General features: G+C 41.9%; 1 protein-coding gene across 3 annotated transcripts in view; it reads left to right on the top strand.

Annotated features, from left to right (window-relative positions):
- Positions 1-1,041: 1,041 nt before the first annotated feature.
- The window catches only part of LOC109865848 (leucine zipper putative tumor suppressor 2 homolog), a 47,082-nt gene continuing 20,767 nt past the window's right edge, over positions 1,042-27,356 (top strand). Inside the window, exons 1-3 of one of the 3 annotated variants that reach the window (XM_020454317.2) lie at positions 1,043-1,410; positions 24,118-24,251; positions 24,355-24,475. The gene's annotated coding sequence lies outside the window, so the exon portion shown is untranslated. Of the gene's footprint in view, positions 1,411-24,117; positions 24,252-24,354; positions 24,476-27,356 lie in introns of all 3 variants that reach the window. The other 2 variants (XM_020454316.2, XM_020454320.2) reach the window with 2 other exon arrangements.

The following is a 27,356-nucleotide window of genomic DNA, read 5'->3' as shown; positions in this document are numbered from 1 at the left end:
TTTGTACTTTTTTAACATAGGCCAGGCTCTATTATTACCTCACATTCCGGTGATAATGCCTTACATTACGACTGGGAAGAAAACGTTTCAATTTGCTCAATTTACCCCGTGGCCATTGGCTCAATTTACCCCAATTTACCCCAAGGCAAAAATGTTAACTATATTAGCCCACACAGCTACAAGGATGCACTTTCATGCTAGGTTTAGGACCTCATATTGAAGCTTATAGAGACCCCAACTGATGTATAGAACAATCTTGAAATTATTTACTTTGGTTTAAATACCCGCATCATGAAACCTCTAACACAATAAATTCATTTGACTTGGTGAAAATACGTTTTTTGGACCGAACTTGCTTACCACTTTTTCCATTTAGTTTCTTTACCGAACCATACACAAAATGATTAATGTATGTGTATACATGGGGCGTGATAGGATACTGTAATTTGGACCCGGTAAGGGGTCATGCCATGTTCAAGAATAAAAACTTCTGCCTGTTGAAGAAAAATAACATTGCTAGCATTGAATTCAACTACTACAGTATATTGTGGCCTTGTTTCATTTTAGTGAATAAAGGATTGTCAATGTGAAGAGGGAGTTGTCAGGTATGACCAGAGGGGTATATTACAAAGCAGGATTAAGGATGATTTACACACATACCGGTATCAGAGTTTCGCTTTTTTAACATTGTTTAACATTTTTTCTGGTTGCTTTTCAAAGTTAGCTGGCTAACTCGTTGAACCCACTTTGCAGTGTAGGCTTAGTTTACCCCGTTTGGTTTTACATATTTAGAATAGACGGGAACCGGTTGTGCTAGAACAGGTAGGGAAAATGGGTCACTTCTCTTCAGGACAAACCATTTGGATTTTATAATGACGTCACCTGTTAATTTACTTGTGTTTTATAGTAGCCAATGGAAGTTAGAGTGACGTGCCTAGAAGTGTAATATCTTATATTGAAGGTCACTGTCGATGGTTCTGAGAGACTGTTGTTATTGTCAGGAAATCATATAAATTTCCACTTGTCTGTGTTTCACTGCACATTCAGCATCTAAAAAACAGCAGTCGTAGACAAGAGACCCATTCTTCAGTTCACTGGTCATCACATTACTTCAGCCAGTGGTGGTGAAGCTATGGTTGGCAGCCAATTGGGGGCTGGGCTCAGAGTCAGACGGAGACGGAACGGGAATTTTTCTACAAGCATCTGACCTGAACAGTGTGCTGGAGCGCTCACATCAAAAACACGCGCCATCGCTATACACAAGGAGGGAGACACGGAAATTCTACGCTCGAAAAATCGTTTTCGGCTACAAATTATAGATAAAAAATTAGAACACCTGCGCCAAACAGTTTATAAAGAATTTACTTTACTGACAACCTCCTCCTGAGCTGTGCATCGAGGCTTTTCACGGTAAGTTTTTTAAATTTTAATAACTGGTACAATGCTGCAGCCAGCGTTGCTCTTCTTTCTCGAGCTTGTGAAAATAACGATCAAGAGTGACTTGGTTATAACACACCAAATATGTTGTGTAATAATGTACGTTTATCGTAGTTTTTGTTCACAAAAGACAGTCCCATATGGGATTAGTCGAAACGTTGAAAGGCAGCAGTGTAGGCTCAGTCTAACTCATTTTTATTTCTTTTGACGCAGGTGTAGGCTGTCAATTTTATACATTGCTTCTTTAAAAAAAAAAGAACTTGGCTTCTCTGATAAACATACCTATGTATACTTTCATGCATGTCATTTTCATCATGGCAGGTTTGACTGACCTTTTGCCTTTATCAATCAAATGTATTTATAAAGCCCTTTTTTTTTACATCAAAAGTTGTCACAAAGTGCTTATACAGAAACTGGGCCTACAAACCCTAAAGAGCAAAACAAATGCAGATGTAGAAGCATGGTGGCTAGGAAAAACTCTGGAAAAACCAGGCTCTATTCAGGGGTTGGTAATTCCAGTCCTTGAGGGCCTGATTGGTGTCACAGATTTGCACCAGCTTACACACCTGACTACAATAATCACCTAATCATGATCTTCAGTTTTGAATGCAATTTGATTAATCAGCTGTGTTTGCTAGGGATGAAGTGAAAGTGTGACACTAATCAGGCCCTTGAGGACTGGAGTTGCCCAGTCCTGCATGTGGTGGCCAGTCCTAATCTGGCTGTGCCAGGTGGAGTGGAGATTATAAGAGTACATGCTCATTAAGGCCAGATTGTTATTCGATGTTCAAATGTTCATAGAGAACTAGCAGGGTCACATAATATCCTTATGCAGATAAGTTAATAATGAAAGGTTCACAGTCAATAACTGTCTCTGGACAGGGATGCATAATGTTGTCAGTCAAGTTGTTTGGGATGCTTGTGTGGCACAGGGGTGGTGTTGACAGGTAGGATAGAACCTGCGATAGACCTACCTTAAAGGTAGATTAATAGCCTATTTATTTTGGTCCTTTTGTTTTTCACTATTTAAGACTTATATTAGCGTTTATCAGACTTTACTGGTTGGGTGAGTTTTAGACTATGCAACATCCTGATCCCATGTTGCCTGTATAGCCACTTGTGGGGAAAAAAAGAAGTTAACCATCTTTATCTTATCTTGGATCTGAACGGAGTACAATTCCTTTGTAATTCATCCATACAGGGGTTTTGGGTACTCTTTTGTTGTCGTGTGTCAGACCTGGCTCTCCGTTAAACAAAACTGTTCTATTTGATTTATTAGGATCCCCATTAGATGCCGCCAATGGCAACAGCTAGTCTTACTGGGGTCTGACACATAACGAAAAGACATTACAGACAAAAGATGACCATTTACACACATTTAAAAACATTAACGTGTGTGTATCTATCAGTTACACATACATGTCAGTACATACACACAAGTAGGTCACATGGGGGAGAGGCGTTGCGCCGTGAGGTGTTGCTTTATTTGTTTTTTGAAACCAGGTTTGCTGTTCACTTGCCCTATATAAAGTGGAAGGGAGTTCCATGCACTCATGGCTCTGTATAATACTGTACATTTCCTTGAATTTGTTCTGGACCTGGGGACTCTGAAAAGACCCTGGTGGCCTGTCTGGTGGAGGAAGTGTGTGTGTGTCATTGCTGTGTGTATGTTGACTATGCAAACAATTTGGAATTTCCAACCCATTTAATGTTTCTTATAAAAAACAAGAAATGACGCAGCTCTTAGCCAAGAGAGACTGGTATGCATAGTGTTAATATTAGCCCTGTGATTACAATGAAGAGCAAGACGTGCCACTCTGTTCTGGGCCAGCTGCAGCTTAACTAGGTCTTTCTTTGCAGAACTTGACCATATGACTGGACAATAATCAAGATAAGATAAAAATTAGAGCCTGCAGGACTTGCTTTGTGGAGTATGGTGTCAAAGTCTCCTCATTTTCTTCAACAGCCACACCATTCATTACCAGATGCAGCTGAGTTCTAGAACATAGGGAATGATTTGTACCAAATACAATGCTCTTAGTTTCAGAGATGTTCAGGAACAGTTTATTACTGGCCAACCATTCCAAAACAGACGGCAACTCTTTGTTAAGGGTTTCAGTGACTTCATTAGCTGTGGTTGCTGATGTGTATATGGTTAAATCATCAGCATACATGGACACACATGCTTTGTTTAATGCCCGTGGCAGGTCATTGGTAAAATTAGAAAAGAGTAGAGGGCCTAGAGAGCTGCCCTGCAGTACACCACACTTTACATGTTTAACATTAGTTAAGGTTCCATTAATGAAAACACTGAGTTTGATTACATTGATTCATTTGAATCCACGATATTGCAGAGGTTGAAAAGCCATAACACAAGTTTTCTAAACAACATTATGGTCAATAATATCAAAGGCTGCACTAAAATCTAATAGTACAGCTCTCACAATCTTATTATACATGTCTTACAACCAATCATCAGTCTGTGTATGTGGATAAGACTCTGCTCTGTGTGTGTGTGTGTGTGTCTGTCAGTGGAGGTTCTTCAGAGGAGGAAGGGGAGGACCATCCTCAGTGAATTTCAGAAACATTATTGTCATCAAATAATTGATTAAAACGTACTACTGTTCTACAGTAGCCTCAACAGCACTCTGGGATAGAACCATGGTGTAGCCAGGGGTGGGCAATTCCAGTCCTCAGGGGCTTGATTGGTATCAGTCTTTCCCCAGCCCCAGCTAACACACCTGACTCCAATAATCACCTAATCGTGATTTCAGTTTAGAATGAAATTGGATTAATCAGCTGTGTTTGCTAGGGATGGAGAAAAAGTGTGACACCAATCAGGCCCCCGAGGACTGGAATTGCCCACCCCTGGTGTAGCCGAAGAACAGCTAGTTTCTATCCTCTGGGTACATTGACATCAAAACAAAACTTAGGAGGCTAATGGTTCTCACCACCTTCCATAGAATTACACAGTAATTATGACAACTTTTGGAGGACATCCTCCAAGCTATCAGCGCTCTTGCAGTGTGAACTGACATGTTGTGGACCCAATAAAAGGATCAGAGAATGAATCTAGTACTAAAAGCATAAGCTACAGCTAACTAGCACTGCAGTGAATAAAATGCGCTGAGAGATTTTGTAAAAAAAAAAAATCTTCTCACTTACCTAGATAGCGAGTAGTTGAACCTACTCAAATACCCGGCTCAAAGACCGAGGAATGCTATGTTAGCTAGCTGGCTATGGATATCCAAAACTGGAACTCTTCTAAGTCAATGTATGTTTTTTGGGTATTATTAATTTATTGCCACTGGGCCCGCTGGTGTAACTGCTTGCTATACACGGTACTGCATCATTGTAGCAGGTTTATTAATGTGTTAGTTCTACTAGATGGCTATGTTGACTATATCGTTAGGTGACAACGATGTAAGCTATGTGTATCAGTCAGTGGTTATGGTGTGAAGGTTTGGCTTGGAAAGGTTTTTTCGCCTAGTCACAGACAGCTGTTGTACTGCGCACTGAAGTCCACAAGCGAAAGGAAAAGGTGAGAGGAGGAGAGCACATAGATGCATGAAGGAATTATACAACGAGCAAATCATCATGGTGGTTGTATGTGGCTGCTATGAAAGTGAACTGTGTTTGTGCTGATCAAGGGTGTATTCATTCCATCGACTCTGTTATACAATGTTCCTAGAACGAAAGCAAACGGAACGAAACTTGGTTAAACGTACCTGAATTTTCTAATAGAAACTCTCATTTGCAACTGTTTTATTAATGATAACAGCCCAGATCAGCTACATGCAGGCAAGAGTGTGCCAAGTGGTATTCGATTTGTCATGGTCTGGATTACACAAATGTTTCTCTCTTCCTGTTGTAGCATTATCATTATGGGTATAGGGAAAATTTCAGTATCGTGTCGTAGCCTAAACCAATCAATGTTACATTGAGGTGGGTGAATGGAATATGAATGACAGTCATCCAATATGTTGTAATAGAAATAAGGCCATGCTCATAAAGTGTCCTCCCTCATCTTGACCGCCACTAGTGTACAGTGGGGCAAAAAAGTATTTAGTCAGCCACCAATTGTGCAAGTTCTCCCACTTAAAAAGATGAGAGGCCTGTAATTTTCATCATAGGTACACTTCAACTATGACAGACAAAATGAGAAAAATAAATCCAGAAAATCACATTGTAGGATTTTAAATGTATTTATTTGCAAATTATGGTGGAAAATAAGTATTTGGTCAATAACAAAAGTTTATCTCAATACTTTGTTATACACCCTTTGTTGGCAATGACAGAGGTCAAATGTTTTCTGCAAGTCTTCACAAGGTTTTCACACACTGTTGCTTGTATTTTGGCCCATTCCTCCATGCAGATCTCCTCTAGAGCAGTGATGTTTTGGGGCTGTTGCTGGGCAACACGGACTTTCAACTCCCTCCAAAGATTTTCTATGGGGTTGAGATCTGGAGACTGGCTAGGCCACTCAGGACCTTGAAATGCTTCTTACGAAGCCACTCCTTCATTGCCCGGGCGGTGTGTTTGGGATCATTGTCATGCTGAAAGACCCAGCCACGTTCCATCTTCAATGCCCTTGCTGATGGAAGGAGGTTTTCACTCAAAATCTCACGATTTTGACCCCATTCATTCCTTCCTTTACACGGATCAGTCGTCCTGGTCCCTTTGCAGAAAAACAGCCCCAAAGCATGATGTTTCCACCCCCATGCTTCACAGTAGGTATGGTGTTCTTTGGATGCAACTCAGCATTCTTTGTCCTCCAAACACGACGAGTTGAGTTTTTACCAAAAAGTTATATTTTGGTTTCATCTAGCAAACTTCAGACGGGCCTGGACATGTCTTAAGCAGGGGGACACATCTGGCAATGCAGGATTTTGAGTCCCTGGTGGCGTAGTGTGTTACTGATGGTAGGCTTAGTTACTTTGGTCCCAGCTCTCTGCAGGTCATTCACTAGGTCCCCCTGTGTGGTTCTGGGATTTTTGCTCACCGTTCTTGTGATCATTTTGACCCCACTGGGTGAGATCTTGCGTGGAGCCCCAGATCGAGGGAGATTATCAGTGGTCTTGTATGTCTTCCATTTCCTAATAATTGCTCCCACAGTTGATTTCTTCAAACCAAGCTGCTTACCTATTGCAGATTCAGTCTTCCCAGCCTGGTGCAGGTCTACAATTTTGTTTCTGGTGTCCTTTGACAGCTCTTTGGTCTTGACCATAGTGGAGTTTGGAGTGTGACTGTTTGAGGTTGTGGACAGGTGTCTTTTATACTGATAACAAGTTCAAACAGGTGCCATTAATACAGGTAACGAGTGGAGGACAGAGGAGCCTCTTAAAGAAGTTACAGGTCTGTGAGAGCCAGAAATCTTGCTTGTTTGTAGGTAATCAAATACTTATTTTCCACCATAATTTGCAAATAAATTCATAAAAAATCCTACAATGTGATTTTCTGGATTTTTTTTCCTTCTCATTTTGTCTGTCATAGTTGAAGTGTACCTATGATGAAAATTACAGGCCTCATCTTTTTAAGTGGGAGAACTTGCACAATTGGTGGCTGACTAAATACTTTTTTGCCCCACTGTATGTGGATACCACAACCCCTATTACAAAACATGTTTTCCACCTCATCAATCTACACACAAAGCAAAAACAGGTTTTTAGATTACATTTTTAAAAATCACCATATTTACATAAGTATTCAGACCCTTTGCTATGAGATTCAAAATTGAGCTCAGGTGCATCCTGTTTCCATTGATCATCCTTCAGCTATTTCTACAACTTGATTGGAGTCCACCTGTGGTAAATTAATTTGATTGAACATGATTTGGAAAGGCACATAACTGTCTATTTAAGGTCTCACAGTTGACAGTGCATGTCAGAGCAGAAACTAAGCCATAAGCCATGATGTCGAAGGAATTGTCCGTAGAGCTCCGAGACAGGATTGTGTAGAGGCAAGATCTGGGGAAGGGTACCAAACAATTTCTGCAGCATTGAAGGTCCCCAAGAACGCAGTGGCCTCTATCATTCTTAAATGGAAGAAGTTTGGAACCACCAAGGCACATAATGGACTCTCAGACCATGAGAAACAAGATTCTCTGGCCTGATCAAACCAAGATTGAACTCCTTGGCCTGAATGCCAAGCGTCACGTCTGGAGGAGACCTGGCATCATCCCTACGGTGAAGCGTGGTGGCAGCATTATGCTGTGTGCATGTTTTTCAGTTGCAGGGACTGGGAGACTAGTCAGGATCGAGGGAAAGATGAACGGAGTAAAGTACAGAGACATCCTTGATGAAAACACGCTCAGGACCTCAACCTGAGGAAGGTTCACCTTTCAACAGGACAACGACCCTAAGCACACAGCCAAGACAAAGCAGGAGTGGCTTCGGGACAAGTCTCTCAATGTCCTTGAGTGGCCTAGCCTGAGCCCGGACTTGAACCCGATCGATCGAACATCTCTGGAGAGACCTGAAAATAGCTGTGCGGCGATGCTCCCCATCCAACCTGACAGCTTGAGAGGATCTGCAGAGAGGAATGGGAGAAACCCTCCAAATACAGGTGTGCCAAGCTTGTAGCGTCATACCCAAGAAGACTCGAGGCTGTAAATGCTGCTAAAGGTGCTTCAACAAAGTACTGAGGAAAGGGTCTGTATACTTATGTAAATGTGATATTTCAGTTTTATTTTTATTTTCAATACATTTGCTAAAAAGTTTTTGCTTTGTCATGAGGTTTCTGCTAGATTAATGATGGGGAAAAAATAATTTAATACATTTTAGAATAAGGCTGTAACGTAACAAAATGTGGATCCTGTTGGTGCGTTTGTTTTATGGTTTAGCAGTATATGTTCTGCTTTGTATCTATGAAACACCAGGGAGAAGGCTTTAGATGTGCTTCACTGAGGCAATCATCATGAAACACCAGGGAGCAGGCTTTAGATGTGCTTCACTGAGGAAATCATCATGAAACACCAGGGAGCAGGCTTTAGATGTGCTTCACTGAGGCAATCATCATGAAACACCAGGGAGCAGGCTTTAGATGTGCTTCACTGAGGCAATCATCATGAAACACCAGGGAGCAGGCTTTAGATGTGCTTCACTGAGGCAATCATCACGCAAAAGAGGCTGCATGTCTTGTAATTAATGATGCTAAAAATATAATAACTCATCTGGGCTCAAGGACCCAAGAGAATTTGAGACTGGATCTGAGAGAACTACTGTAAAAAAAAATTGTACTGTGATCAAGTTCATTTGGGTAACCTGCAATACTGTACTGTATGTATGTTTGACCATTTCACTTGCTTGGAATAGGGACCAGAACAAAGGGTGAGGTAGAGGGCATTGTCAATAACTGAAAGCAGTGTTTGTCTGTGAGCATTTTGCTGTGTCATGGAGAAATTCCCCTTGTGGGCCTGAAAGATGCTTGGGAAATATGAGGAAGAGGGTTTGTGTTGTTTATTTTAACCTGGGCCGTGTCCAGTTTCCTGTTCAGTGGATGACCTGCTTGTGTAAGGGATACTTCGGTTTTTCCCTCGAAAGACATTGAAACTGAAGGTCAAGTCCCTCTAGACTTGCCAGTATTGTCTGTTTGTATAACAGGGAAGGTGAATATATTGCAAAATTTTTTATTTCAAGGTTTGCTGTAGTTAATTTCAAAGGGACCATCTTGTAAAGTGCTTACACAAGTAATTTCCCCTGTCTTCAGGATCTGTGAGTTGGCTAGTTTGTTTCTGTCCCACTGCTGCATCAACCTCCTGTTTCTCATTGTAATTAGTGATGTTGCATAGTTTCCTTCCCACTCTTCCTCACCACAATATGTTAAACAGTTTGAAACAACAACAATACCATGGAGGAAACTTCATGTTCTTTGTATATTTGGGTTGGGAGAAGTCTGACATTCCTCAATCGTCTACGAGTAAAGGGAGGTCTGAACTGAGCTCTGAGGACTTTATCAGACTGAAAAGACGAGCACTTCAAGGAGGCTCGGCCCTTAACCTAAAGGCTAGTAAAAGGTTCTGTGTGTGCCTACCGCCTACCTACTTTTATCTGTATGTGTCTGTAAAAGATCTGTCAACAGTACTACTTCCTCCTTTACAATGGATCCCTTTTCAATGCCTGATGACACAGACCGAGGCGGGCCACCGTTTTACCCTCAGGCTTTAGTGATGTTCTCAGCATTAAGCTAAGTGAACAGCTGGGCCACACAGCTTTCTGAAGGGCACTGTGACGGGACAGTCAAGGGGGCCGGTTAATGAGGGTTCTCACTCCCTGGGAAAGGTTAATGATGGTATTTTGAGACCAAATGTTGGTATAAGATCCAGATAAGATTTTTTTTCATTAAAGGCTGACTGTCATGTATCATCTTCAGGAGGCAGGAGTTTTTCCTGGTCAGGTCACGATGTGGTTAGGATTAACTAATGGTCTTGAACAAAAAAAGTCCATCTGAAATGTCTGGGTTGTATAGTGTACCCCGACGCAGTGCATCTCTGCCTCATGTTGTAAGGAGCTCTTGCACCCTCAACCTTTTGGCTCCAAGTCATCTCCCTGCGTGTCACAGACAGACACACAGTATACGAACCCCAATTTCTCCTGACCGTACACAATCTGTGCTCCACCACCACTGTAACCTCATTACCCTCCATCTTTCTCCAATGCTTTCTCTCCCTCTTCTCAGGCTCGACTTTAACCCGGCATCCATGTAAGCACATTGACAAGTGGCCCAGGAACTGCTGGGCTGGAGCTGGAAATTAGATTTACAGTTTGGTAAACATTCCCGATAAGACGTCAGACTAGGCGACTAGTGGAATTTGCTACCTTATTGCATTTTTGCACTGACTGTCGATTTGTCACCAGTCTTATAATCTGTAGTGATTGAATTTGATTAAATGGATAGTAAAATACAATTTTAGTGATGGTCAGTGCAGTACAGTTTTGCTGATATTGCAGATATTATTACAGAAAGACCTAGAAAGCTAGGACCCAGGGGCTGTTTGTAGTGGACAGTTTTTTTTGTTCTTCTTTTGGCCCAAGCCTTTCTTCTATATTTCCAAAATCAAAGGAATGAGGTCTGCAGATTTCAGTCAATGAGTTTTTACACTACTTAATACCCTGTCTGGGGATTTTTTAGAATGTATGTTCTGGTTACTGTAAATTCGGATGAATACAAACTGTTGAGGTTGAAAAACAAAATAGTATTTTTTTTGTGATCAAATGTATTTTATTTTGTAATAATAATTGTCAGCTAACATGAATACAAGATGAAGTTACACCCCCCCCCCCCCCCCCCCCCCTTCCCACATCCTAATCCCACCCCACTCGAGACCTAAGGGATCAAATGAAATAAACGTGTATAAAATAAAAAACAACAACCAACATCACATTGTTTCAGCGGCAAAAAACCATTGGTTTAAAGTGTGACATGGTATAAATGTCATGTTCTTCCTGAGTGCTTTGTGATTGGGCGGTGGTAGTTTGTGTCATGACATTCACAGCTGGTGTGGGATGGCCCTCATGTACTGTATTACTCTCACTCCTTTTCCCCTGGCTAAAGTTTCTTGCGGTGCCGTGAAGGTATTACCTAGGCTTACGTAACCGGGGTTGTTTGGTTATTTTTAAATATACTTTCTCATTGCTAGTGCTGAGCAATTAACCAACATTTTGGTTTTCATTCAACTAACCAGCCGACTTCGGTTCAATTATTTAAATTCCATTTTGTTCATCTTTCTTTGTGGGGGGTGGCTCAACGCACACATTGTGTAGTTTCTCTATAGAGAAATCAGATCAAGACCAAACTATGCGATGTACAGTGCATTCAGAAAGTATTCAACCCCCTTGACTTTTCCCACATTTTGTTACGTTACAGCGTTATTCTAAAAAGGGTGAAATTGTTTTTTCCCCTCATCAATCGACACACAATTCTCCATAATGACAAAGCAAAAACAGGTTTGAAATTTTTTTTGCAAATGTATTTAAAATAAAAAACATATTACATTTCAGTACTTTGCTCAGTACTTTGTTGAACCACCTTTGGCAGTGATTACAGCCTCAAGTCTTTTTGGGTATGATGCTATAAGCTTGTCACACCTGTATTTAGGGAGTTTCTCGCATTCTTCTCTGCAGACCCTCTCAAGCTCTGTCCGGTTGGATGGGGAGCGTCGCTGCACAGCTATTTTCAGGTCTCTCCAGAGATGTTCGATCAGTTCAAGTCCGGACTCTGACTGGGCCACTCAAGGACATTCAGAGACTTGTCGCGAAGTCCCTCCTGCGTTGTCTTGGCTGTGTGCTTAGGGTTGTTGTCCTGTTGGAAGGTGAACCTTTTACCCAGTCTGAGCGCAATGGAGCAGGTTTTCATCAAGGATCTCTCTGTACTTTGCTCAGTTCATCTTTCCCTCGATCCTGACTAGTCTCCCTGTCCCTGCCGCTGAAAAACATCCCAACAGCATGATGCTGCCTCCACCATGCTGCCACCACCATGCTCCACCATAGGGATGGTGCCAGGTTTCCTTCAGACGTGACGCTTGGCATTCAGGCCAAAGAGTTCAATCTTGGATTCATCAGACCAGAACTCTGGGGCTCTGTCAGAGTGACCATCGGGTTCTTGGTCACCCCCCTGACCAAGGCCCTTCTCCCCTGATTGCTCAGTTTGACCAGGCGGTCAGCTCTAGGACGAGTCTTGGTGGTTCCAAACTTCGTCCATTTAGGAATGATGGAGGCCACTGTGTTCTTGGGGACCTTCAATGCTGCATAAATTTTTTTGGTATCCTTTCCCAGATCTGTGCCTCGACACAATCCTGTCTCGGAGTTCTACTGATGATTCCTTAGACCTCATGGCTTGGTTTGTGAATGGTGGTTAATTAAGCAATAAGGCCCGATGAGGTGTGGTATATTGGCCATACAGTATTAAATGGTTACTAATGTAATTAGAGCAGTCAAAATGAATGTTTTGTCATACCTGGTATACGGTCTGATATCACGATTTTCAGCATTCAGGGCTCGAACCACCCAGTTTATAATAAGTGATAAGCAGTAATGGGCAGTCACTACCATCTTGGGACTTTTATTAATTGTTTTATTCTCGCATAATGCATTGTTTAAAAAAATTATAATAGAAACCCGGAAAAAAACTCTAATAATCAAACGTAAACCGAACTGACCTCAAAAAGCACTAATCGCTCAGCACTACTCATTGATCTTGCCTGATTAGCCTCCTGCTGAAATAGAATAGTGTGTGTGTGTATACACACACACACTCGAACACACACACAAATCCCTAAATCTAACCCCTAAGCCTAAAATAGCATTTTTCCTCATGGGGACTGGCAAAATGTCCCCACTGGTCTGAATTTCCCTTGTTTTATTACCCTTGTGAGGTCTGGTACCCACAAGGATAGTTAAACAAAAAAAAAAACACATGCACACGCGCGTGCGTACACACAATGGAAAACAGACACTGGTCAGGTGTAGGTGACCCTTTGAAAAGCAGAACTTAATAATAGCAGTTGTCCTATAGGAAGAAGCTGTTTATGAGATTAGGTTTGATGCGTGAATTGAAGCAAATCGTGTTGTAGGTGGTAGGCAGAGGGTGATGCACAGGGCCTGTCGGAGCAGAGGGCTACATGGGGCGCAGACGTGTCATACCGAGGGGAACTGGGTCTGAAGTAATTAGTTTGGAGAGGCGGTCTGCCTACACTACTGCCACACACACACACACACACACACACACACACACACACACACACACACACACACACACACACACACAGTTTCAGTAGCCCACTGTGCCAGGGTTGGGCGGAAACCAAGTCGGCTTGAGTTGTTGACTACCGTATTCTTCTGATCTCTGTTCTTTTCAAATCACCAAGGAAGGAAGTCCTACACTCCACATGATCCCTGATGCAGAATGTGTAGTGTTCTCATATCCCATTTGTGGCTAATGTAACAGACATCCTAGTTATTCAAGTACATTAAAACGAGTATGTATGCAATTCGTGTCCAATTCGTGTCTAATGATATTCCCTCCCTCCTCGCCAGCCACTTTAATGTACATTGGAATTGAATGGAATTTTCCTCTATCCTCTGTTCTCAGGACAGGGGAAAATACTGAGGTTTTGGCTGTAATGATCCTCAATGAGGAAGGATCTCATAGAAAAATAAACTGAGATTGGGACATCTTGGTGCAGAAGGCTTTTCTTCTCATGTAGACATCCCTCTTTTCCCTCGTATAGGATAAGCATGCCAGTGTTCTCCTGGACAGATGCCCGAATAATCTGTATGCCATTCCTTCCATAAACAAATGCTCTCTATTGGACAGAATGACAAATGTACAGATGTAGGATCTTTAATTTGAGCAAAATATTCCTGCAGTAACAGGATTGGAACATTTAGTCCATACTGTTGCTTGATCTGTGGTTAGGCTATTATCTGGTCAAAATGAGGCTACATGAAATGTGTAATACTGTCCATATAATATAACTGTGTGTTAGTGTAGGTTTTCAGTGAATTTATGTAAATCACAAAGCTCATCTGCATAAACATTTTCAGCAACAAAAGATGAATCAAATTAAGATCCTACATCTGTACAAATACTTACACTTCAGACTTGCTCACACAACCTTGACAGGGGCACCTAGTTTGAACTGTTTGTATTGGAGCTGGTAGAAATGACCCCTAACTTAACTGCTTGTCCAGGCTCAGATTTGGAAAATCCTCCTAATGTTTAAGGTTAGAATTTTGGATGAAGTAACTTGATCCTAGATTGGTGGTTAGCAAAACCTCTACTACGAGTGTTTACATTACAATCATGTACCAACTGTTGTTTCATCACTTCCTTATTCCCCCTTTGTGGCCTGTGGTAAGGGTGTGGTCCCATCACTGCTTGTCTGAAACCATTAGCCTGATCCCAGATCTGTCTGTGCTGTATAGCCAACAAACTCCTTGGCACACAGCGGTACAATAACAAACCCTTGTGGTGCGTGTGACGGCAGTGTTTGGACTCAGAGGAAGTGGTGGGCCACCGCCTCTTATCCTGTTGTAGAATGTAGACCTCCACTATGTGGAGAACCCTGACCAAGACGACCCCCACCCCCTAATTACTTCTCATCCTGTGCTACATCAAACTTAATTGAAAGAAAATAGCATTAAAACATCTGAAGATGCATAACAGTGAAATAGACAGAATTAGACGTGTTAAAAAAAAATAAAAACATGTTTTCAACAGGTCATTATTAGCCCACTTTGTCTCTAGACTTAAGGGTGTTTTAGAATGATGGCCATGATCTAAAAAGGATTTGTAGCCTATGTATAGTGTGGAACGCAGTACATGGGGAACTGAGATACAAGGTATAATCTGACTCTGAAGGCTCTGTTTTTGGTGAATTTTGGACGATAGATTGCTGGCTGTCCTTTCTGCAGATTATAGGGCTTAATCTGTCCTCACTTTTTCTCTCCGTTCCTCTAAACCCCAAGCGGTCAATCAAGGCAGTCTGTTTTTAGAAGATCTTGACATCTGGTTTTTGGAGGGCTCTTGTCACGCATTCCCACACACACACACAATCTAGGTAATTGATGGTTTGCCAAAAATATGTTAATCCAATATTTTATTAACTGAACAGTGTAAACTTTTGACCTAGAATTGAATGATTACATACACTACATGACCAAAAGTGTGTGGCAACCTGCTTGTCGAACATCTCATTCCAAAATCATGGGGATTAATATGGAGTTGGTCCCCCCCCCTTTGCTGCTATAACAGCCTCCACTCTTCTGGGAAGGCTTTCCACTAGATGTTGGAACATTGCTGCAAGGACTTTCTTACATTCAGCCATGAGCATTATTGAGGTTGGGCACTGATGTTGGTCGATTAGGCCTGGCTCACAGTCGGCGTTCCAATTTATCCCAAAGGTGTTTGATGGGGTTGAGGTCAGGCTCTGTGCAGGCCAGACAAGTTCTTCCATACTGATCTCGACAAACCATTTATGTATGGACCTCACTTTGTGCACAGGATTTTTGTCATGCTGAAACAGGAAAGGGCCTTGCCACAAAGTTGGAAGCACAGAATCGTCTAGAATGTCATTGTATGCTGTAGCATTAAGATTTCCCTTCACTGGAACTAAAGGGCCTAGCACAAACCATGAAAAACAACCCCAGACCATTATTCCTCCTCTACCCAACTTTACAGTTCGCTACCTGCCCGAATGCATAGTGCTTTCTCCTGGCATCTGCCAAACCCAGATTCGTCCATCAGACTGCGATGGTGAAGGGCGATTCATCACTCCAGAGAACGCATTTCCACTGCTCCAGAGTCCATTGGCGGTGAGCTTTGCACCACTCCAGCCGACGCTTGGCATTGCGCATGGTGATCTTAGGCTTGAAGCGCCTGATGAAAAGTTATTGTGCTGACTTTGCTTCCAGAGGCAATTTGGAACTCGGTAGTGAGTGTTGCACAGAGGACAGACAATTTTTACACGCTTCATCACTCTGTGGTCTCGTTCTACAAGCTTGTGTGGCCTACCACTTCGCAGCTGCCGTTCTTGCTCCTAGGAGTTTTCACTTCACAATAAGATCACTTACAGGTGACCTGGGGCAGCTCTAGCAGGGCAGGAATTTAAGGAAACTGACTTGTTGGAAAGGTAGCATCCTATGACGGTGCCACGTTGAAAGCCACTGAGCTCTTCAGTAAGGCCATTCTACTGCCAATGTTTGTCTATGGAGATTTCATGGCTGTGTGCTGGATTTTTATACACCTGTCAGCAACGGGTATGGCTGAAATCCAGAAATGAAGGGATGTCCACATATATATTTTCATAAGTATTTTATTACATATTTAGATGTCAATTACCGTCACAGCCCTAACTCTCACGTACACAAAAGGTCTATGTGAAAGAATCAGGACATCATGGACCTGCTGTTTGTGGCAAGACCATCTAAAGCACCTGCCTTATATGAACTAGTAATTGTAAGGTAGTAAAGTTGTAGACTTTTTTTTTTCTTATTCTCCCTTTGCTGTACATCATATACAACACACCTTCAGTATGTTATTAGTTACGGGTCGGAAATACTATAAAGTGCATTCGGAAAGTATTCAGACCCCTTTTTCCACATTTTGTTACGTTACAGCCTTATTCTAAAATGGATTAAATAGTTTTTTTCCCCCTCATCAAATCTGCACACAATACCCCATAATGACAAAGCAAAAATGTAAAAAAATAAAAATAAATGTTTGCAAGTGTATAAAAAAGCTCTACACGGAAATATCACATTTTACACAAGTATTCAGACCCTTTACTCAGTACTTTGATGAAGCACCTTTGGCAGCGATTACAGCCTTGAGTCTTCTTGGGTATGACGCTACAAGCTTGGCACACTTGCATTTGGGGAGTTCCTCACATTCTCTCAAGCTCTGTCAGGATGGATGGGGAGCGTCTCTGCACAGCGGGAGAACCTTCCAGAAGGACAACCATCTCCACAGAGGAACTCTGGTGTTCTGTCAGAGTGACCATCAGGTTCTTGGTCACCTCCCTGACCAAGGCCCTTCTCCCCCAATTGCTCATTTTGGTCTGGCGGCCAGCTCTGTGAAGAGTCTTGGTGGTTCCCAACTTTTTCCGTTTAAGAATGATGGAGGCCACTGTGTTCTTGGGGCCTTTCAATGCTGCAGACATTTTTTTTGGTACCCTTTCCATGATTTGTGCCTCGATACAATTCTGTCTCGGAGCTCTACGGACAATTCCTTCGACCTCATGGCTTGGTTTTTGCTCTGACATGCGCTGTCAACTGTGGGACCTTATATAGACAGTTATGTGCCTTTCCAAATCATGTTCAATCAATTGAATTTACCACAGGTGGACTCCAATCCAATTGTAGAAACATCTCAAGGATGATCAGTGGAAACAGGATGCACCTGAGCTCTATTTCGAGTCTCATATCAAAGAGTCTGAATACTTACAGTACCAGTCAAAAGTTTGGATACACCTACTCATTCAAGGGTTTTTCTTTATTTGTACTATTTTCTACATTGTGGAATAATAGTGAAGACATCAAAACTATGAAATAACACATGGAAAGATGTAGTAACCAAAAAAGTGTTTAACAAGTAAAAATAGATTTTAAATGTCTGATTCTTCAAAGTAGCCATCCTTTACCTTGTTGACGGCTTTGCACACTCTTGGTATTCTCTCAGCCAAATTCATGAGGTAGTCACCTGGAATGCATTTCAATTAACAGGTGTGTCTTGTTAAGTTAATTTGTGGAATTTCTTTCCTTAATGCATTTTAACCAATCAGTTGTGTTATGACAAGGTAGCATTGGTATACAGAAGACAACCCTATTTGATAAAGACAAAGTCCATATTATGGCAATAACAGCTCAAATAAGCAGAGACAAACATCAATCCATTATTTTAAGACAATTCGGAAAATGTCAAGTGCAATGTCAAGTGCAGTCGCAAAAACCATCAAGCACTATGATGAAACTGACTCTCATGAGGATCACCATGGGAAAGGAAGACCCAGAGTTACATCTGCTCCAGAGGATAAGTTCATTAGAGTTACCAGCCTCAGATTGCAGCCCAAATAAAGTAAGACACATCTCAACATCAACTGTTCAGTGGGGACTGTGTGAATCAGGCCTTCATCAAATTATTGCAAAGAAACCACTACTAAAGGACACAAATAATAAGAAGAGACTTGCTTGAACCAAAAAACACGAGCAATGGACATTAGACTGGTGGAAATCTAACCTTTTGGTCTGAGTCCAAATTTGAGATTTTTGGTTCCAACTGCTGTGTCTTTGTGAATCGCAGAGTAGGTGAACGGATGATCTCCGCATGTGTGGTTCCCACCGTGAAGCATGGAGGAGGTCGTGTGATGGTGCTTTGCTGGTGACACGGTCTGTCATTTTTTTAGAATTCAATGCACACACTTAACCAGCGTGGCTTCCACAGCATTCTGCAGCAATACCCCATCCCTTCTGCTTTGTTCTTAGTCCCACTATCATTTGTTTTTCAACAGGACAATGACCTAAAGAGATTATTTTGTTGAAACAAAGCTACTTATTCACACTAAAGGTGCAATTGGGTACCATATTATTCATGACTTTGCAAAACAGAGCATTAACCAAATACTTCCCCTTTTTAGGTTTATAAGGCCTTGCAAACACCCTTAGTGTTTCACTAAATCAATCAATACAGCTTACGTATCCAAGTGCACCCTTGAATATGAACCTGTGAACCTCTCTCTTCAATAAGATATATTTTAACAGATTGGAGATAGTGAGAGTGATCTATCCTCCATCCTACACTCCTGACAGATCTGGGATTCGAACTGGTAACCCTCTGTTTACTAGCACACCTCTTTAACCTCAAAGCTACCTGCCACCCCAAGGTAGCCTGCAATAAAGGCTTGTCGGTGGTAATGGCTCACTGAACAGGTCATTGAGAGGTTAGTGTTATCGATGGCTGTCTGTGAGGGTGCCTGTTCAGCAGATTAATAATGTAATGCAATGGTAAACCGAGGGTTCTCAGTCTCTTTTTGCTCTCTCGCTCTCTGCATGAAGTTTAATCCCCCTCTATCTGGCAGCTGGTAGGGCAATAACATGGATTACTGCTTCCAATCGATTCAGAGTAGGAGTTGAGAGAGGGCTGGCACAGCTAAGCACCTGTTAATGGTCCGTGTGGGCCAACTATAAACCTCCAGGAGTTACTATTATGTTGTCAAATCATCCAATATGTCTTGTAGCACCTCTCTCCCACACACTGTGTACCCAATGTGGTGTTACCCAACACGGGCATTATATTGCCACAGTGTGATATTTCTGAAGCCAGTATATCGTCATGTGGCTTGAGCTGCATTACGTGTGGGAAGCCACAGTCTTCTTAACACTTCCATCTGCTACCAACATATTTACTCTGCCTGGCTTAAGGAAAAAGTCAATAAATAGGCCGAAGAACAAATTGCAATATTCCTCCGCTTGTAATATAAGAATCGAGGGCTTAGCGAACATCTCTGATCCTGCAAATATCCAGGGTGTACACTGAGTGTACAAAACATTACGAACATCTGACATAGACTGACCAGGTGAATCCAGGTGACGGCTATGATCCCTTATTGATGTTACTTGTGAAATCCATCCAATTGGTTTAGATGAAGGATGAAGGAGAGGAGACATTTTTAAGATTTAAGCCTTGAGACAATTGAGAGCAAGACAAAAGATTTATGTGCCTGTGAACGGGAGGGCTGGGCATGTTGATATCCTAACATTCCTCAACGTTATGCCCTATAATGAACTAGGGATGGATACTGTAAATTGATTAATAGAATATCCGAACGGATGTCAGTATTTGATTACTTGAGTGAGTGTTCATTTTTGGAGAATTTTTCACACCTATTTTAACAATCAAAAAGCTTTATCTAAATGACATTTAAATGATCCTTGTGACATTGTTACGTTAGGTTCTGAACAAACAGAGTTAAAACTCAAACGGACAACTAGAAAAAGCTTAAACCCAGTTTATTCTCCTCACTGGGTGCCTCAGTTGCAAGCACATTTTGCACACAATCAAACAGGCATTTATGTCAAGATGAGATTAGGGGTGTAACTTCTCAGAACTGCTATCGGTTGCCCAATACTGCCTGACAACACATCGGCCACACTGATCCTCAACACGGGCCCCTCAGGAGTGCGTGCTCAGTCCCCTCCTGTACTCCCTGTTCACTCATGACTGCACGGCCAGGCACGACTCCAACCCCATCATTAAGTTTGGCGATGACACAACCGTGATCACTTACAAAGACAAGACAGCCTATAGGTAGGAGGTCAGAGACCTGGCCGTGTGGTGCACGGACAACAACCTCTCTCTCACCGTGATCAAGACAAAGGAGATGATTGTGGACTACAGGAGAAAGAGGACCGAGAACACACCCATTCTCATCGACAGGGCTGCAGTGGAGCAGGTTGAGAGCTTCAAGTTCCTTGGTGTCCACATCACCAACAAACTAACATGGGCCGAGCACACCAAGTCAGTCGTGAAGACGGCGTGACAAAACCTATTCCCCCCTCAGGAGACTGAAAATATTTTGGCATGGTTTCTCAGATCATCAAAAGGCTCTACAGCTGCACCATCGAGAGCATCCTGACTTGTTGCATCACTGCCTCAACCGAGCAGTTGCCATACCAGGCAGTGATGCAAAGACTCCAGCCACCCTAGTCATAGGCTATTCTCTCTGCTACCGCATGGCAAGCGGTACCGGAGCGCCAAATCTAGGTCCATGAGGCTTCTAAACAGCTTCTACCCCCAAGCCATTAGACTCCTGAATTCCTAATCAAAGGGCTACCCAGACTATTTGCATTGCCCCCCCCCCCCTCCCTTAACACCACTGCCACTCTCGGTTGTGATCATCTATGCAGTCACTTTAATAACTGTACCTGCATGTACAGTGGTAAGAAAGTATGTAAAACCTTTAGAATTACCTGGATTTCTGCATAAATTTGACAAACAATTTGATCTGATCTTCATCTAAGTCACAACAATAGACAACCACAGTGTGCTTAAACTAACACACACTGTATTTTTTTTGTCTTTTATTGAATACTTCATTTTAACATTCACAGTGTAGGTTAGAAAAAGTATGTGAACCTCTAGTCTAATACCTTCTCCAAAAGCTATTTGGAGTCAGAAATCAGAACCTGGAGTCCAATCAATAAGATGAGATTGGAGCTGCCTTGCCCTGTAAAAAAAACTCTCACAATTGGATTTTGCTATTCACAAGAAGCATTGCCTGATGTGAACCATGCCTTGAACAAAAGAGATCTCAGAAGACCTAAGATTAAGAATTGTTGACTTGCATAAAGCTGGAAAGGTTTACAAAAGTATCTCTAAAAGCCTTGATGTTCATCAGTCAACGGTAAGACAAATTGTCTATAAATGGAGAAAGTTCAGCACTGTTGCTTCTCTCCCTATGAGTGGCTATCCTGCAAAGATGACTGCAAGAGCACAGTGCAGAATGCTCAATGAGGGTAAGAAGAATCCTAGGGTGTCAGCTAAAGACTTAGACATCTCTGGAAGATGCACACTAACATCAACCTCATCCCAACTGTAACTGTCCAGCCTCAAACCATCCCGACTGCATCATGGTTTGGGGCTGCTTTGCTGCCTCAGGGCCAGGACAGCTTGCTATCATAGACGAAAAAATGAATTCCCAAGTTTATCAAGACATTTTGCAGGAGAATGTAAGGCTATCTGTCCACCAATTGAAGCTCAACAGAAGTTAGGTGATGCAACAGGACAACAACCCATTAGACATATGTAAATCAACAACAGAATGGCTTGAACAGAAGAAAATACACCTTCTGGAGTGACCCAGTCAGTCCTGACCTCAACCTGATTGAGATGCTGTGGCATGACCTCAAGAGCGGTTCACACCAGACATCCCAAGAATATTGTGGAACTGAAACAGTTTTGTAAAGAGGGGTGGTCCAAAACTCCTGACTGTTGTTTAGGTCTGATCTGCTACTACAGGAAACATTTGTTTGAGAGTATTGCTGCCAAAGGAGGGTCCACCTGTTATTAAATTCAAGGGTTCACATACTTTTCCAACCAGCACTGTGAATGTTTACATGGTGTGATCAATAAAGAGATGAAAAATTCTAATAGTTTGTTATTAATTTAAGCAGATTGTATATTTTTGTGACTTAGATGAAGATCCGATAACATTCCATTTATGACCAATTTATGCTGAAATCCAGATAATTCTAAAGGGTTCACATACTTTTGATTCCCACTGTACATGCAGGTAGAGTCATTGAAGTGACTGCATAGATGATAACAGAGAGTAGCAGTGGTGTAAAAGAGGGGGCAACTAACTGGTGCCCCCGCACATTGACTGTACCGGTACCCCCTGTATATAGTCTCACTATTGTTATTTTACTGCTGCTCTTTAATTACTTGTTACTTTTATTTATTGTCTGTATTTTTTTGAACTGCATTGTTGGTTAGGGGCTCGTAAGTAAAGCATTTCACTGTAAGGTCTACTACACCTGTTGTATTCGGTGCATGTGACTAATAAAGTTTGATTTAAAATGTTGCGTTGTCTTCAGTAGAGCAGTCCTGGTTATCTGGTGACTTCTCCATGATGTTTATCAGTGACCTCCTGTTCACCTTACTCAACAGACCTGGGTCAGAAACTCTGTTCCCCTTTTTCTCTCTCAGTAACTTTCCACACACCAAGTTCCTCTTTACCCTTTCTTGACCCCTAACACATACATTCCTTGTACATGTAAAGTAATAAGTTGAACATGAATAAGTATATTTAAAGCTAGAATCCAACAGTTACCTACAAGGATATACCACAACGTTTGAAATTCTTAATTGAATAAAACAGAAAACCTTTGAATGTAGTTTTTATAATGGTGCGTTGAGCTACTGCTGGGCATTTAGCCCTCCAGTCTGTCCTGACATCGGTGTGCTATTTTCCCCTCTTAAAATAGCAATTACAGGCGCGCACCTAATGGAGTTTCCACAATACCTGACATAGTTCAATGGAAAACACTCACCAGAAAACATTTTTGTATCAGAATCCGTTCCATCATGGTGAAAATCGGATTTCTCTTTCACTGTAGCTGCAAGCCAAAATTACCTGAGAGAAATATGTCCTCTGTTTAACCTCTGCCATTTGCATCATTTTGATTAGTCAAGCATTTTTTACAATATTCTTTGGGGTATATCCGAAAAAAGTTAACCATATTATTCTAAAAGTAAAATCATTTCAAATACCCTCCCTATTATGAACCTGGCACTGATTAGCACAGATAGTCAGCCAGAGCAGTGTGGTTGCAAATGGCTGCTTTTACATATGAATGCTTTGTCCAGCATAAGTTGAACTGTAAATTTGTCCCACGTTGCCGAATGAAGGAATGAAGGATGCATTATCAAAGTATTGGAATGTGGCCCCAGTCCAAGAGGCTGCTGGGAGGAATCCGCTTCACGAGCAGGCTGCCATGGCAACCAGAGGGCTTTATTTCCCATTGGAAGCTCTCTGTTTGCCGGACTGTCTTGAGTTTCACCCATACTCTGGCACTGAGGAAGACAAAAGAGTAGGGGACAGAGGTGCTTTAGAAATGACTAATGAACATAGTGGAGAGGTCAAAGTTGAAGTATTACTCAGTCGTAAATGAGGGCAAACATAAGAAGTGTTCTCTTAAGTTGGCATGGAATTCCCCTCTGCGTTCCTCCTTTATGGGAAGGGGAAAGGGGATACCTAGTCAGTAGCACAACTGAATGCATTCAGAAATGTGTCTTCTGCATTTAACCCAACCCCCTCCTGAATCAGGGTAGGCAGCAAAACGTAACCACATGTTACATATGGATTTGCATTAGTATACACATCAAACATCCCAATGCAAAGTTACACCTCACTTCGCCATCTTTCAAGTCCTTACATAAGACAGATCAGAATGCCATAGTCGTGTCGGAAAAGTTTTTTCAGGGGGGTGATGTAATACGGAGGACCCGGCAAGCCAGCCGATTCCCTATAATGTAAACTTTCTTCAAATGAAACCAAAATGGTTTGCACTCATGACGACAGGTTTCAATAAAATGTTCAGCCAACTTGTAAGCAAATACTTTGAGAAGATAACCGGAAATGAGATATATTTTTGGGTTACTACATAACTGTGTTTATACTTCTAGGTAACCAGATTGTGGTCTTTGACCACACTGTGTTGTTACATTGGCGAGGAGAAACTCATGCTTCCTACCCTTCAAGAATTAACAAGATGACTCTGATTTTCCTTGGAAAGGCTACTTCCACCTTACATGCTGGTGTAGGTTACACACTCAGTTGTGACCTTTCAGATCTTCCAGCTCTGAGTTGGTACTGTAGCAGTTGTAGCTAACTTCAATTTGTCTTTCTGGTTGCTTCTGTAGTCTAGGAGCAGAGCGGGAGTAGAGCCCCAACAGCGGCAGTGAGTCCCTGGGATGCACAGCCGGCCCATTCCCCCTAATTCTCTCAGGCCTCCAGAAGCTGAAGACCGGCTGCCATTGAGAGGTGAGCGAGCTCAAGAACCCACAATGTGCTTCTGATTATATTGTCAATTTACCATTCCATTACTCAGCTGGTTCTCCTAGAAAGCGATGGCTCTCTGGCTTTCACGCATCTTCATTTTGTCCTCTACCTTGACGTTAGACTCTGGAAACATTCTCAAATTACTACTGAGATTGACTCTCCGTGGCAATGTTACTTTAGAGCTCACAGCTGCTTTGAATTGTCTTTATGCTTTCATAACAGAAACAGAATGGTTCCAAACGGTTTCTAAGGGTGCTCTCGGATAGAAGCGTTATAGAAGGCACAGCAGCGTTGGGGCTATTGCGGACCTATGTATAAGACAATGTAAGGGTGTTATATATGTTCTTATGATATTTTGTAGAATGCATTATGCCTGTGGGCTTTCAGTAAAGTGTTACCAAGTCAATTTTGAAGTCGAACAATTGTATCCTCGCACAGGACCTAATTCCAGCTGTTTGAAGTAAGCACTAAGTCACTTAAACCCTGTAACTGCTGTAACTCTTAAGATCGAGGCGTAACCCCTAATCTCTTTGGCACACAATACTGTAAGTCTGAGTGTGTGTGTGTGTGAGAGAGTAACTAAGGCGTCTGCTAAGTGAGTACTGTACAGATGTATTAGAGCTCTTACAATAGTGATTTACTCATTTTTATATCCACAAGGGCAACTCCGGCTAATGCCAATAGCTTTTTCTCGTCAACTTCAGTGTAAAGCGATTTTAAAGGGAAGTGCGAAGCGGTAAACATCTGGTTTATTTGTTGGCGCATTTGGACTGATTGGTACATTACAAGCCATAGAATTCTATTTCTATGGTACCAGCCTTGGAATTGTAACTGAATCAAGTTTATTTTCACTCGTTTTGAATTTCGAGGCTAGGTGATTGGTGACAGAGGGATTTTTGGGAGAGGGTTGGTTGAGGCAAGTTTAGCTCTGGCTCCCCCTGGGAGTGATGTCCCCATGCAGCGATAGCAGACCAGACACTGATGGATTACCTAGCTTTCTGTTGGCCACAGACTGGAGCCCTTGTTATGAAAATATAATGGAGGAACAGCCAGATGGGTACACCGGGTTGGCAGGTCGCATTTGTCCTGGGTAATACCTTAAATGTGCCAAGTACAGAGTGTGGAGGGGTGTTTGAATTTTCCTTTTTTTTTAAAGGGGTAGATCAGATTTAATATTGCAGATTGTGACTTCTATCAATGTAGTTGTCTGCATCGTTTCATTACCACCAACCGCTCCCATCTATTTCTGAAGACCTTCCAGTTTTGATTTCTAGCTGCCATATGTTTCCACTGTTTCACAAAAGTTCTGAACATTTCTCTTCTCTTAGTTTCTACAGATTGTAAATTAAAGAAACATTTTTGCTAAGAGTATTATTATATTATTGATGGATTGACTATGACTTTTCAAATCACCCAGCAGTGCCATCTGCAGAGTTGGCTCCAAGTAAATGTTGAAGGTTTTCAGCCATTCCTGAACCTGCGACCAAAAACAAGCTACATATGGGCAGTACCAAAACAAGTGACCTAATGATTCTGTCGCTTCGCATCAAAATCTGCAGAGCTATGATGGTTGTATCCCTCATATATGTAACATTCTATTGGTTGCAAGAATTTTTTGAGTTCGGTGTCGTTTTGTGTATCAGCTCATAAGCCATGTGCCATGGAATCAGTACATTTACAATCTCCTCCCAACTAAGTCATGATGGAGGTGTTTGTTTAACCTGTTGGATGAAATTATGCTTTTGCATGGTCCATAATATCAGGTATGCTATTAGCAACAATAAGCATACTCACCTCTAGCCTAACTGACGCAGCATAATGGCTATACATAAATAGGCTTACGCAAGGGGTTGCCAATCTGCATTTACCCCATTGAGCTAATCAGTCCTGCATCGGTTTGGATGCCCACAGTTGAGGCGGGTAGACTGAAAACTTTCTGTCAACCCGTGGGTCGGTTCACGGTTCAGAGTAATTACATTGCAGATGGGGAAACATTTTAAATCAAGATAATACACTTTTTAAAAACCTAGGAGCTAGTTGTGTTGCATTACGGCCAGGCAGACCTAAGCCTACCAGCCACGCGCACATTGAGGGTGTGTGGAGACGGGAACTGGACCCAGATTACATAAAACACCCTAACTTAATTTCCCCTTAATCTTTTCCCATAAAGTTTCCTTAACTTTAAGTCAGTTGCACAAAACATTTTAAGGTGAATTTCCCCCTTAAATGAAGTGTAAAAGTTAAGGGTGCCCAAGAGGTCCCTAAACTGCTTCATTCAGTATAGATATCAATGTAAATAGCATTTGTGGAGGTGAATGTTGCTTTCAACTGCCCTGGTTACCAAAGGAAAACATCAACTAGCTAGCTACTTAGTGCACCTTCCATTGTTTAGCTATCTATGGCTACAAAGCTAGCTGGCTAGTTAACTATACTATATTCTGGGAATTCCCTGCCTATGGCACTTGTAACTTGAATGCGCCTCAAGAAACATTTTTCTTGCATAAACACACAAGCGAGGTCAGTACAGGTGCATCAAAGCTGGGACCGAGAGAATGGGAAAACGGCTTCTATCTCAAGGCCATCAGACTGTTTAACAGCCATCACTAACACCGAGAGGCTGCTGCCTACATACAGACTTGAAATCATTGGCCACATTAATAAATGGATCACTAGTCACTTTAATAATGCCACTTTAATAATGTTTACATACATTGCATTACTCATCTCATATGTATATACTGTATTTCATACCATCTATTGCATCTTGCCTATGCTGCTCTCATTGCTCATCCATATATTTATATATTCTTATTCCATTCCTTTACTTAGATTTGTGAGGTTTTAGGTATCTGTTGTGGAATTG

Source organism: Oncorhynchus kisutch, linkage group LG20, assembly GCF_002021735.2.
Source record: "Oncorhynchus kisutch isolate 150728-3 linkage group LG20, Okis_V2, whole genome shotgun sequence".
In the NCBI taxonomy this organism is placed as follows: Eukaryota; Metazoa; Chordata; class Actinopteri; order Salmoniformes; family Salmonidae; genus Oncorhynchus; species Oncorhynchus kisutch.
The sequence above is the reverse complement of the archived record's forward strand: the minus strand, read 5'-3'. Positions and strand labels throughout refer to the sequence as shown.